Genomic DNA, 11548 nt, shown 5'->3' on the forward strand with positions numbered 1-11548 from the left:
TAGTCACTAGTTGAAGTGAAAATGCTAAATGTATTTCAATATTGATTTAACCTAGTATCATCAATGTACAGAGCATGTTTCGCCAACTTTGATCAAGTTAATACAGCAATATCCCTCAGTAGGAAAGTTCATAAAATTTGCAAATTAGGAATTGGCTTAAGTAAAATTGCTCAATGACTTTCAGTAATGTTGTATTATAGTATCTTCCATTTCTCGTAGCAAGTTTGGTCAACTTTGTTCAAGGCAATCAAGATATATAACTCTAGAAAGGTCATTGAATATGCAAATGAGGAATTGGCTGAAGTTAAAGTCCTTCAATGATTTTCAACAATGTTGTATCATAGTATCTTCAATATACATAGCAAGTTTCATTAATTTTCAGTGAGTCAATTCAGATATATCCCAAATTAGGAAAGTTCATCGAATATACAAATTGCAAATAACTTCTATGTCATACCCTTGTGTGATCAGCATTTGTAGCAAATCTCTTCCAACTCTGGGAAGCCGTTCTCATTGTATGTCTTTTTTATAAAATCTTTAATTATGCTAATGAGCATGAAATATATAGTCACACCCACCAAAACTTAATATAATCACTTCTTGTAATTCTTAATCTAAATTTATGTACCGAATTTGATTCTGATCCGATAAGCCGTTCTTGAGATATCGCGCCACCAGAGAGACACAGACAGACAGACAGTCACCGCTACCACTATAGCTCACGTGTTTGAACACGTGAGCTAAAAACATATACTCTAAATTTACGGTTAATATGTATGTACAAAGTGAATGCTATGAATATGCTTTTCTGAGAAGCAAAATGGTATAAAAATAACCGGAACAAAATCGCTGAAAAATTTAAGTTTATAACTGTTGTCCCTTATAATTCCAAAGAGTGGGGACATAATGTTTGTCTGTTAGTTTTTCATTTTACTTTGACTTATGTGGAAGCAAAAGTTTCGACCAAGATTGAAATATTAGTGGATGCATGTTTGATAATTCAAGGAAAAGTGATAGACATGACGTCATAGCCACTGTATAGTTATTCAATTGTAATATCAAATACACAGCTCATTGCTCAGTTATGTATCACTGTGCGCACAAATTGCATTTTATCACCGTATTGCAAAGTAATAATTTGAAGTATTGATCAAATAAAATTAAATAATTGCAATTATTTACTATTTGCCTCAAAGTCTCTGTTTATTCGTGTTCAATTCATGTTCGTGCTTCTTTTATTCTCTTATATTCTTTGTGTCATGTATATTCCAGTTTTCCTTTGCTTTAAACCCGTATTTACTTATTATTTGTTTTGTTGTCTCATGTCTACCACGATGTAATTAGTCACATTGGCGTATTATGATTTAGTTTGCTGTAAAAGCAAGTGGTACCGACAATATGACATCGACACCTAAATGGCTTGTCACTGCCCGAATAAAGTACGTTGCATTTTAAGAACAGTTCAATCTATTTGCAAACGCGTAAATTTCGTGTATTTTTCTTACACGCCATGCAATAATCTCAACAAGTTCAAGTCTAAGTTTCTATAGATACCATACCTCATTTTCACAAGCGTAGAAGCTGTAGCGTCAGCACAGAGCGCCCTCAGGCGACAGGTCAATTTGTTGAATCTTTGAAGTGTGTCTGAAGCATGTAAAGTTTCGTGAATCTTGCATTCGTCAGACACCAACTGCCGCAACTATTTCTTATGGGTGCTTATAAATCCTATGATTGTACCATTGGTCTGCGGTGCTGGGTAGTTTAACAATGATACTCATAATAGTTGTCAAGCATTCATAAGTAACCTTTAATATAGTTGCGGCAATTCCTCTCTGACGATATTACAAGATGATGAAACTTAAGTAACAGATATTATTACTTGTACTTGAAGTAATAATAATACTGTTTGTATCGACCATCGTTCGAGATACGGAATACTCTATAATGCTGATAATTCCTCTAAGGAGTTAAAACACATTCGAGTATTCATTGAATTATGCTTTCCTATATATATTTCGAGTTGGGAGAGTCTCTGCAGACACGTAGGAAATGAGTGATCGATTCTGAAAGCACAATAGCTATATATAGCCACATACGACTGCACAAATATGTTTGAGGGAAATGTAATGGTAAAATTTGCAGACGATAGTTCGGCAGTTGGGTTGATTAGTAATAATGATGAGTTAAATTTAATACAGAAATGAAATCGTTAACTTAGTGGAATGGTGTAATACAAATGATCTTGAACTCAATGTAAGTAAAATAAAAGAACTCATTATCGATTTTAGAAAGGTCAGTCAGCCAATGATTCCTATCGTTATTCAAGGCAGCGAGGTTGAAATTGTGTCTGTTTTTAAATATCTTGGAATTCAACTATCTAATACCTTGTCTTGGCAGACAATGAGTCTTTAATTAAGAAAGCTCAGCAACGTCTCTATTTTTTAAGACACCAGAAGAAATTTGGCATGAGTCGTGACATGTGACATGCACAATGTTATCGATTTTTATTGCCTGTTTTATGAACATTTGACTTGTGAAAATTGTTGTCGTTCATAGTTTTTCTGCATTCAATAGCATGGTAAGAATGATTTACGATGTTAACGGCATCTCTATATGTCTGTTTCTGCCTAATTACAGTATACCCAATAGAAATATGTTACAGTTTCGTATCATCAACTTTTGGCGGGAAAGACGTGGTTGCACTGAACAGTTTTAATTGTTATGCGGCAGTCATTTGGTCAAAGGTCAACCCGTATTTTTGCTACAGTAGGACATTAATAACGCCCGACTTCAATCGTCCAGTCAGTTAATAATGAACAGTAGCAAAGCTTTAAAACACGTCCGAGTATTCATTGATAGATGCTTTCCTATATATTTTTCGAGTTGGGTGTCTCTGCAGACACGTATAGGAAACGAGTAATCGATTCTGAAAGCACAATAGCCTTGATCTTGACTTCTCTTCTGGGTGGTTAAAAAGGGATAGCCATAATTATAGAGTGTTCGATCGTATAACACCTTGAGTTTGCCAGTCAAATAATATGTGACATGCACAATGTTATCAATTTTAATTGCCAGTTCTATGATCATTTAACTTGTGAAAGGCGCTTGGTATCCGAGTCCTTTTAATGATTTATCTGGCCGACTGGCTGCGCTGCCAACTGCTCACATCACAACTCTGATTGTATAGAATGTACGTAGTGATGCTAATCTATCCATGTTTTAGCTTTGTCAGGGTTTAAGTCATTGAGTGATATCAAGAGCTGCGTAACTGTCTGTAAGTGTCGTCTCTACGGACGCTATTAATCCTCGATTGCAGCACATTGCATGCACTTTGGAAAACCATTGGATCTTCTAGACAGGCCACATATGAATTCAAGTGGCTCATACAATGCAATTTTAGTCGAACGTACTGGTTACCCTGACAGTTAACACAACACTGAACATTGTCACTTTTATTTACTGGAATTGAAGAACACTTCTTAGCCAAGTCTACTGCACTGTAGAGTATCTGCATATGTCAACGCTACTGGCATAATCATACTCTGCCGAAAGGATTAAATAAATTTGTGTGTAGGGCTGTGCTTTCAAGATGTCATTTTAAATGATATCAAGTGTGCATATTTCACACAGTACTGCTTAAAATTTGTTAACGCAAAATATAAGTTACTCGAAAATGGTTGTCGTTCATAGTTATTCTGCATTCAATAGCATTAAGAATGATCATGTTAAAGGCATCTCTATATGTCTGTTTCTGCCTCATTACCGTGTACCCACTTTGGCGGGAAAGACGTGGTTGCACTGATCAGTTTTATTTGTCAAGCGCCAGTCCTTTGGTCAAAGGGCAACTCCATCTTTTTGTTTGGCTTTTCATGTACCGCCATGCATCGCCTTATACACCATTTGGAACACGTCGCACATACATATATCGTGTCGTCATCAAATATTTTATTACAAGGAAAAAAGGAAGACTCCACATATGTGTTGACTGGCCAGATGTGTGGGAAATCGTACCGAAAGAGAGCGGGGCCAAATGTAGTGTTGCCGCAAGGGCAATTGTATGACAAAATTCAGTTAAAATCTTCAAATTCAGTGAACAAATCTTTTTTTGTATTCTCCTGTACCATTTTGTGGAGATTGACGTATTTTTTTCTGCAACTTAAGTTAGTTCAATGAAATGCGCGAAGCTTTATGAAAATCAAACTGACGCGCGATTTCGATAATATTTTGAATGGCCTCCCTAGCTTAGTGGAGAAACCAGCTATTTTGGTAAAATTTGCCGATTCAGCTCTGGTTAAAGATTATTCGGCGAAGTGAAGCTCCATCGATGATATCGCTCAAACAAATCTTTATTTTCGTTATATTGGCTGTCAATGGTTTCTTATTTTCATTAAGTCAACAGTAGTTGTTCAGGATCAATGCTATCAGTTTCTGATGTGAATACGTCACACAAAAACACCCATTGACTGTCGATGGGTACTGTGGAAGTTTCTTCCACATGAATGAGGAGTTCCATGATTTGTCATCACAATAGCCTTTCACGTGTTGCTAGTCTCTGTAATGCCTTGAAGTTAATCATTCATTCTACGAATAGATCTTCAACTTCACGAGTTGCCTGTCATTCCCGAGGTGTCAAGTTTTGGAGCGTGTGCCAAACAAAGTGTTGATGAAACATGGAAGGATACGACCAAATCTCACATCTTTCAAAAAGGGTTCTATTGCTGTGTGACGACTTCAGCGAATGCCTGATCAGACGTCTTGGCATTGTCAACGTTGCGCTAATATGGATCATCACAAGCATTGTGACGGTGGCGATGACTTATCGTACGATTGATGACAGCTATATGGCCGAGAGGATCGGAATTGCCTGCTCAATATTATTGGTAAATACCTGAACGTAATGATAATTGCATTGTTGTGTCGCTGTTAACGTTCCTATAAAATGTCAAACGTACAGTGAAATACTTCAAAAATGTTTACAGGGCTTTGCAGGCTTCGTTCCCGTTTCAATGTCTGGTATGCACACATTTTGTGCACAGAACGCATGGGTTTTTTATCTTACACAAACCACAGGGTACCGTAAAAAGATGGTGTATTCACTAGTCCTTACATTTTAGTCACTACCGATTACATCAACAGCGTACTCGATAAACAAGTCATCGTTGATGACACAGTCCCCGCTTGTCCATTTTGTTATAATATTTGGTGTCTAGGTAGCTGTGGTCTAGGTAGCTGTGGAATGACATTGATGAACGGGTGCATCAGGCCTGTGACCTGCATAATAAAGTAATCTGAGGAACGTTCAATAAAATTGACCCATCTCTGCCGGTAATGACCACTGAAGGATCTTTTGATTACATCATACATAACGATGCCCTCACTGCCTCTAGTGTCATGACGGCACATACTATACACATGGTTTGGTGGAATTTTCGAAATGGTATGGGATCGGGTATGTTGTTGTAATCAGCCATTTCGGATCATATAATGAAACAAATTAATGTGCACAAGAATGCAGCCATAGTATTTTATCTTCGTATCACGTTTGAACAAAATCAGTCCATCGAGGGACAGTGACCTATGTTTATGTTTCAAAGACATAAAAAATAACACCAAAATTAAAATCAAATGGCTGTCTAATTGACCATATGGATCATAGCACAAATTAGTAGACATGCATATGTATGCCATAGTACTTTATCTTTGTACCAAGTCTCAACAACATTGGTTAAGGAATATTTGCATATGATTAAGCCTAAAAGACATGAAAAAATTCAAAAATGACCATCTGGCAGCGATATTGGAAAAAATGACAATCTGGCAGTCATATTGGAACATGTCACGAAGTAAATTGACATGTACATGTATGCCATAGTGCTTGATCTTTGTGCCAAGTTTGGACAAAATGGGTGTAATGACCTGTGAATTACGCTTCAAAGACATGCAAAATTCCAACAAAATGGCAGTTCTGCAGCCATATTGGATCCTATCGCAAGGTTAATTGATACATGCATATGTATGCCATAGTGCTTTGCCTTTGTGCCAAGTTTGAACAAAATCGGTTCAAGGATGTTTGAGTTATGGTTCAAAGACATGAAAAACTCGCAAAAAAATGGCCGCCTGTCGGCCATATTGGATCATATCATGAAATAAACTGGTGTTCATACGAAGGGCATAATGTTTTGCTTTTGTAATAAATTTAAACAGAATCGGTTCAAGGATGTCTGAGTTATGGTTCAAAGACATGCAAAATCGCAAAAAATCGCCGCCTGTTGGCCATATTGGATTATATCACGAAATGAATTGGTGTTCATATGAAGGGCATAATGTTTTGCTTTTGTGCCAAATTTAAACAGAATCGGTTCAAGGATGTCTGAGTTATGGTCCAAAGACATGAAAAATTGCAACAAAATGGCCGCCTCACGCCCATATTGGATCATATCACAATATAATTCGACATGCATATGTAGGCCATAGTGTTATGCCTTTATGCCAAGTTTGAACAGAATCTGTTCAAGGATGTCTGAGTTATGGTCCAAAGACATGAAAAATCGCAACAAAATGGCTGCCTCGCCCCCATATTGGATCGTATCGCAAAATTATTTGACATGGATATGAAAGCCATAGTGTTATGCCTTTGTGCCAAGTTTAAACAGAATCTGTTCAAGGATGTCTGAGTTATGGTCCAAAGACATGAAAAATCGCAACAAAATGGCCGCCTCACGCCCATATTGGATCATATCACAATATAATTCGACATGCATATGTAGGCCATAGTGTTATGCCTTTGTGCCAAGTTTGAACAGAATCTGTTCAAGGATGTTTGAGTTATGGTCCAAAGACATGAAAAATCGCAACAAAATGGCCTCCTCGCCCCCACATTGGATCGTATTGCGAAATAATTTGACATGAATATGAAAGCCATAGTATTATGCCTTTGTGCCAATTTTGAACAGAATCTGCTCAAGGATGTCTGAGTTATGGTCCAAAGACATGAAAAATCGCAACAAAATGGCCACCTTGCGACCATATTTAATCGTATCGCAAAATAAATCGATGTGCATCTGTAGGTCATAGTGCCATGCCTTTGTGCCAAGTTTGAACAAAATTGGTTCAGCAGTGTCTGAGAAACTGTTGATGACGGACGGACGCACGGACAGACGCACGGACGGACGGGACTCAATCTATAAGTCCCCGCCGGACTTCGTCCTCGGGGACTAACAAACACAGCCGCATACTGTAATTAATCTAATGTAATCTGAGGAGAAATCAGACCCAGAAAAGAGATCCTCTTGTTTTTGTTAGATACAAACACCATGTGCTCTGTGCACACAATGTGTGCATACCAGACATCCAAACGGTAAGGTATTGGCTGCAAAGGGCTGTTTATGATTTGTTTTGACAAACCTGTCAAATCCGTGCATGTTCACATAGAACCAAAATGTACATATTTTGTTTCTCTAACCTGCAGTTTGAACTTGAATGCCAGGCCTATACTACCTTCGTTCACAGTTCACAAAAATGCTAGAAATTACAAGTTTAACAAGAGTTTCATGAATTACATGACTTTGAGCTACTTTGGCTGAACATAGAGAAAGATAGATAGAGTGGCAACGGGTATTGTTTAAGGCGTGAAGCGGTTACGTAACTAATCCATGTTCGCCTCGCCTCAGGTTGCTCTCGCCTCTCTTTTCCGAAGAGTGCCGACCATGAATCCTTCGTAGTTTTCGGATTTTCGCCAATTGTTAAGCGAAAGTATTTTCAGCAAAGTTTATGTTGTTGTTGTCGTGTGGTGCTGAGCAGAATTGACGTGCTGGCGAAAACGGGAGTGTTTTGAGCTTCAGGAAAACGAGTTTTACCGTTTTAAAAATTCCTCTCATATTTTTATGAATATATAATGAGTGTGTTTGAACCAAATTTGAAAGTCTTTTATCGATACTGTCTGGTTTTACCCAATGGTTTACGGTCAGTCGTACCCTCTTTTACACGTGGGTCAAGGAAGGACATGTTTATGAAACTGCTGCCGTGTTATGTTTTGATTGGCGTGAAGCAGTGTTTCTGGCCTGAGAGCTCACAAAGTAACTATGGTTGCTACGCGACTGGCAGTACGATGCCATCTCGTCGTATTTTTCGCATAATCTCGTGTAATCATCAACCACAAACAAAGCCTCCAAAAGTTTAACACCTTTGGAGCTCATTTTAATATGAAAAGCCAATAGTCTACCGAGACGACCATGGAACAAAAGGCATGCAAGTGTTGCTACTCTGTCTATCTTACTCTGTGGGCTGAACGATAATATTTCATGAGACCCACGATCATAAGGACAAATTTTAGGGGTTTTTTTAGGTTTTTTTTTTACTTCATATACCACGATTATCGTTTACTTTGCTTCCCAGGTACTGACTGAACTGCTGATCTTGCCTTTCTTCCTGGTGCTAGGGAGTCTTGTGTCATTACTTCAGAGCAAAACATTGATCGATGTGTTTGTGTTGTCCATCTCAATCATCAACACTGTATCGTGGATTGCTATCGTCCTTTACTTGTACGTCATGTATCAAATGCTGGTAAGCTTTCATTAAGTTCCATGTCAAATGGTCTTTAACCAATCCATACTCTAATTTATTACTTGCCTCAATGTGAGTGCAAATCAGTGCATTAATATGAATGGGAACATCTGGGGCGGTAGCGAGTCGAGTGAAGGATGTACGGACCGGTTTCCTTAGCTACCAGGTCCGGTGATGTGAAATATCCATGTGCGCACTGCTATTTTGAATTTCGTTAAAATCTGTTTGTTGCTGGTCGATAATAGTAAAATTGTTTGAGAATGTCCTGCATGTAACTAAATACATATAGCGTTAACTGTGAGGAGACACGTAACAAAAATATTATTGCCTGAATACATGGGTTATCGGCCCTAGCAGTTATAATTCGCTTCCTGTGGCGCTGTAGCGTGCCTTCATCCGAATTATTCTCTGTGTCACAATCGCCATACACTACGCAACGCTTGAAAAATTTCCTGTCTCTGTTCAATTGCAGATATACCTGTTCCGTTTGTTTGTGAACTTCGTCTTGAAACCGATCAAATTCCTGGTTTTGGAAGGCAATATCTTCTTTGCGATAAATCGTGTTAGACAATATATCACCAAAAACTCTTCAGAACTGTGAAGCGACAGAAAGCAGAACAAGATGGATTGAACTATGGAGGATTGATAGCGAGCATGGACATATCATGTACGGTGTTTTCAGTTGGGTTCGAACTCACAACGTACGGCACCCAGTCACCTAGCGGAGAAGCCACAGACAAAACTGCTCGCCCGAATCCCCAATTTCGAAAAAAAGGGTAGATCATGACAATGAAATATTTTTAGAGGAATAGTCAGTTGAGTCGACATACAAGTATTTGTATACCTCCCACTATATGATATCTTTTCAATCGAAGTCGGAACAGCATGAATATTTTTTAAAAATTGCAATATTTCGTATGTAGTTATGCGAATGATTCTCTCGAATGTACGTAGCAGGCCCGAAGATATGTTATACCATACCATACCCTACCATACCATATATGGACGGTTGAAACCTTTTCAAAGTTTCAATTAGTTCAACATCATCATTCAATTTCGGATATGAGCCTCGGTTTCCTTTCAACGCTTTACACGATACAAAGCGTTGTCATATATTTCGAAACCCACAATCGCTGAAACGGAACTTTACCGCCACCTCTCGGAATGACGAAAAATCACCAGTGACTACATCCCCACCGTACCGAGTCCACGCAGTAAGATTTCCGTGACAATCAAATCCTGTAACTCGGGCAAGGTTGCTTTCCCTCTCCTAAATTCCCGTCCCTTTGCATTAGTGAATTCAGCCATTAAAGAGTGGCGTGGTTTTATCTTTTTGGCCTGGGATCAAACTTTTCTGTTTCGGACGTCAATGATTTGAATTTGTCGGTTTCATGTTTTAAGTTGACAAGTCTTGATGACAGACGCGAAAAGTTGCGGCAGATGTTCAGAAATGTTGTACCAGCAAAACAGGTTACCTGAATTAATTGTATATTTTTTATTGTTGGTCACCAAGATATTTATTTATTTAAGTAGGTGTGGAAAGAAAGCCCCAACTTTACTGACTTTCAATAGTTTTATGTGTAACATAGAGAAAGTAGAATATTTGTAAACACAAACATGGTATACAAAGAAAGTGGGAAACCTCGACGTATCACAGTAATTTTCGGTACATTGTATTAGCTTTTTTATGACATCTGATGATTCAAATATAATGCAGCGTCTAGCCGCTTTCACTTTTCACGCTATGAAAGTGAGAAAGGAGATAAATGATAATCAATTATTCTGAGTGTTTGTAAATGTAATTTTCTTGTCAATTTAGTATGTAGGGCCGATGGCCTAGAACTACTGAATGAAGACCTTGCTCTGTCCTCTATATCCTTTGTGTGTATTGTGTGTTGTGTATTTGGTGTTAAGAACCACATGTAAATTTCTCTAGAGGAGATAATAAGTTTTCTGAATCTGAATCTGAATCTGAATTTGAATCTCTGTTTCTGTCTAATTACAGTATGCCCAATTGCCATATATTATAGTTTCGTATATATATCTCATTTCAACTTTGGCGGGAAAGACTTGGTTGTTTAGAAGAGTTTTTCTTGTCACGCGGCATTCTCTTGATCAAGGAACAACTCCGGATCCATATTTTGTTTGGCGTTTCTATGTACCGTCATCATGTTATATAGTATTGGAAACACATTGCACATTGCACCGTGTCGTCATTTATTACATGCCTCATATATCGAATGTCACACTCCATAGGATTCAATGGTAACTTTTGATAACTTCGCAGGCGGCATAGTCATAATTTGACTGAAAGGGAACCTGAGCTACATTCAACTTGACAACTTTGGGATTTAAAATGTCCAAATCACATGTTTTACATAGGAATACAGTTTATTGTACAAAATTATGCAAAAAATCGATAAACCACACAACAGTGATTTAATTATATCAATGCGCCGTTTGATGATGAAAATTCAACTTTTTCAACAGATTTCGTCCAACATGGAAATAAAACATTAACAATCAAATTTTGATTGTCACTTGTATGTAAACCCAAATATTTAGAGTTCAAACTCTATAAGAGAGGCATGTAATAAAACATTATAGCCCAAACATGGGACTATGTACCCTCGGGGCAGGAGACCATTTGCCCTCCTGACGTCGGGCAAAAAGTCACCTACCCTCGGGAACATACTAGTAGTCCCATGTTTTGGCTAGAATATGTAATATTATGAGATTCCTTTATGCGTTAACTGTTCACATCTGTGAGAAATTGTGCTGAAACGGAGAGCCAAATGTAATGTTGTCATAAGGCAACTGTATCCCAAAATTCAGTTAAAATTTTCAGATTAGGTCTTTATTGTATTCTCCTGTCCTGTTTCTATTTTGTGAAAATTGTCGTAATTTGTTCCGCAACTTAAGTTAGTCCAATAAAATGAAAGAAGCTTTATATATCTCAAGTAGGCGTGGGGTTTCGATACGTGAA

The 11548-nt window shown here is 37.9% G+C and overlaps 1 long non-coding RNA gene across 1 annotated transcript; it reads left to right on the forward strand.

Moving 5' to 3' along the window:
* The first annotated feature begins 4715 nt into the window (after positions 1-4715).
* LOC139117799 (uncharacterized) lies at positions 4716-10347 on the forward strand. The gene is made up of 3 exons (XR_011548584.1): positions 4716-4880; positions 8395-8562; positions 9035-10347. It is a non-coding gene; the product is annotated as an uncharacterized lncRNA (long non-coding RNA).
* Positions 10348-11548: the final 1201 nt, after the last annotated feature.

Source organism: Ptychodera flava, chromosome 18 (assembly GCF_041260155.1).
Source record: "Ptychodera flava strain L36383 chromosome 18, AS_Pfla_20210202, whole genome shotgun sequence".
NCBI classification, from domain to species: Eukaryota; Metazoa; Hemichordata; class Enteropneusta; family Ptychoderidae; genus Ptychodera; species Ptychodera flava.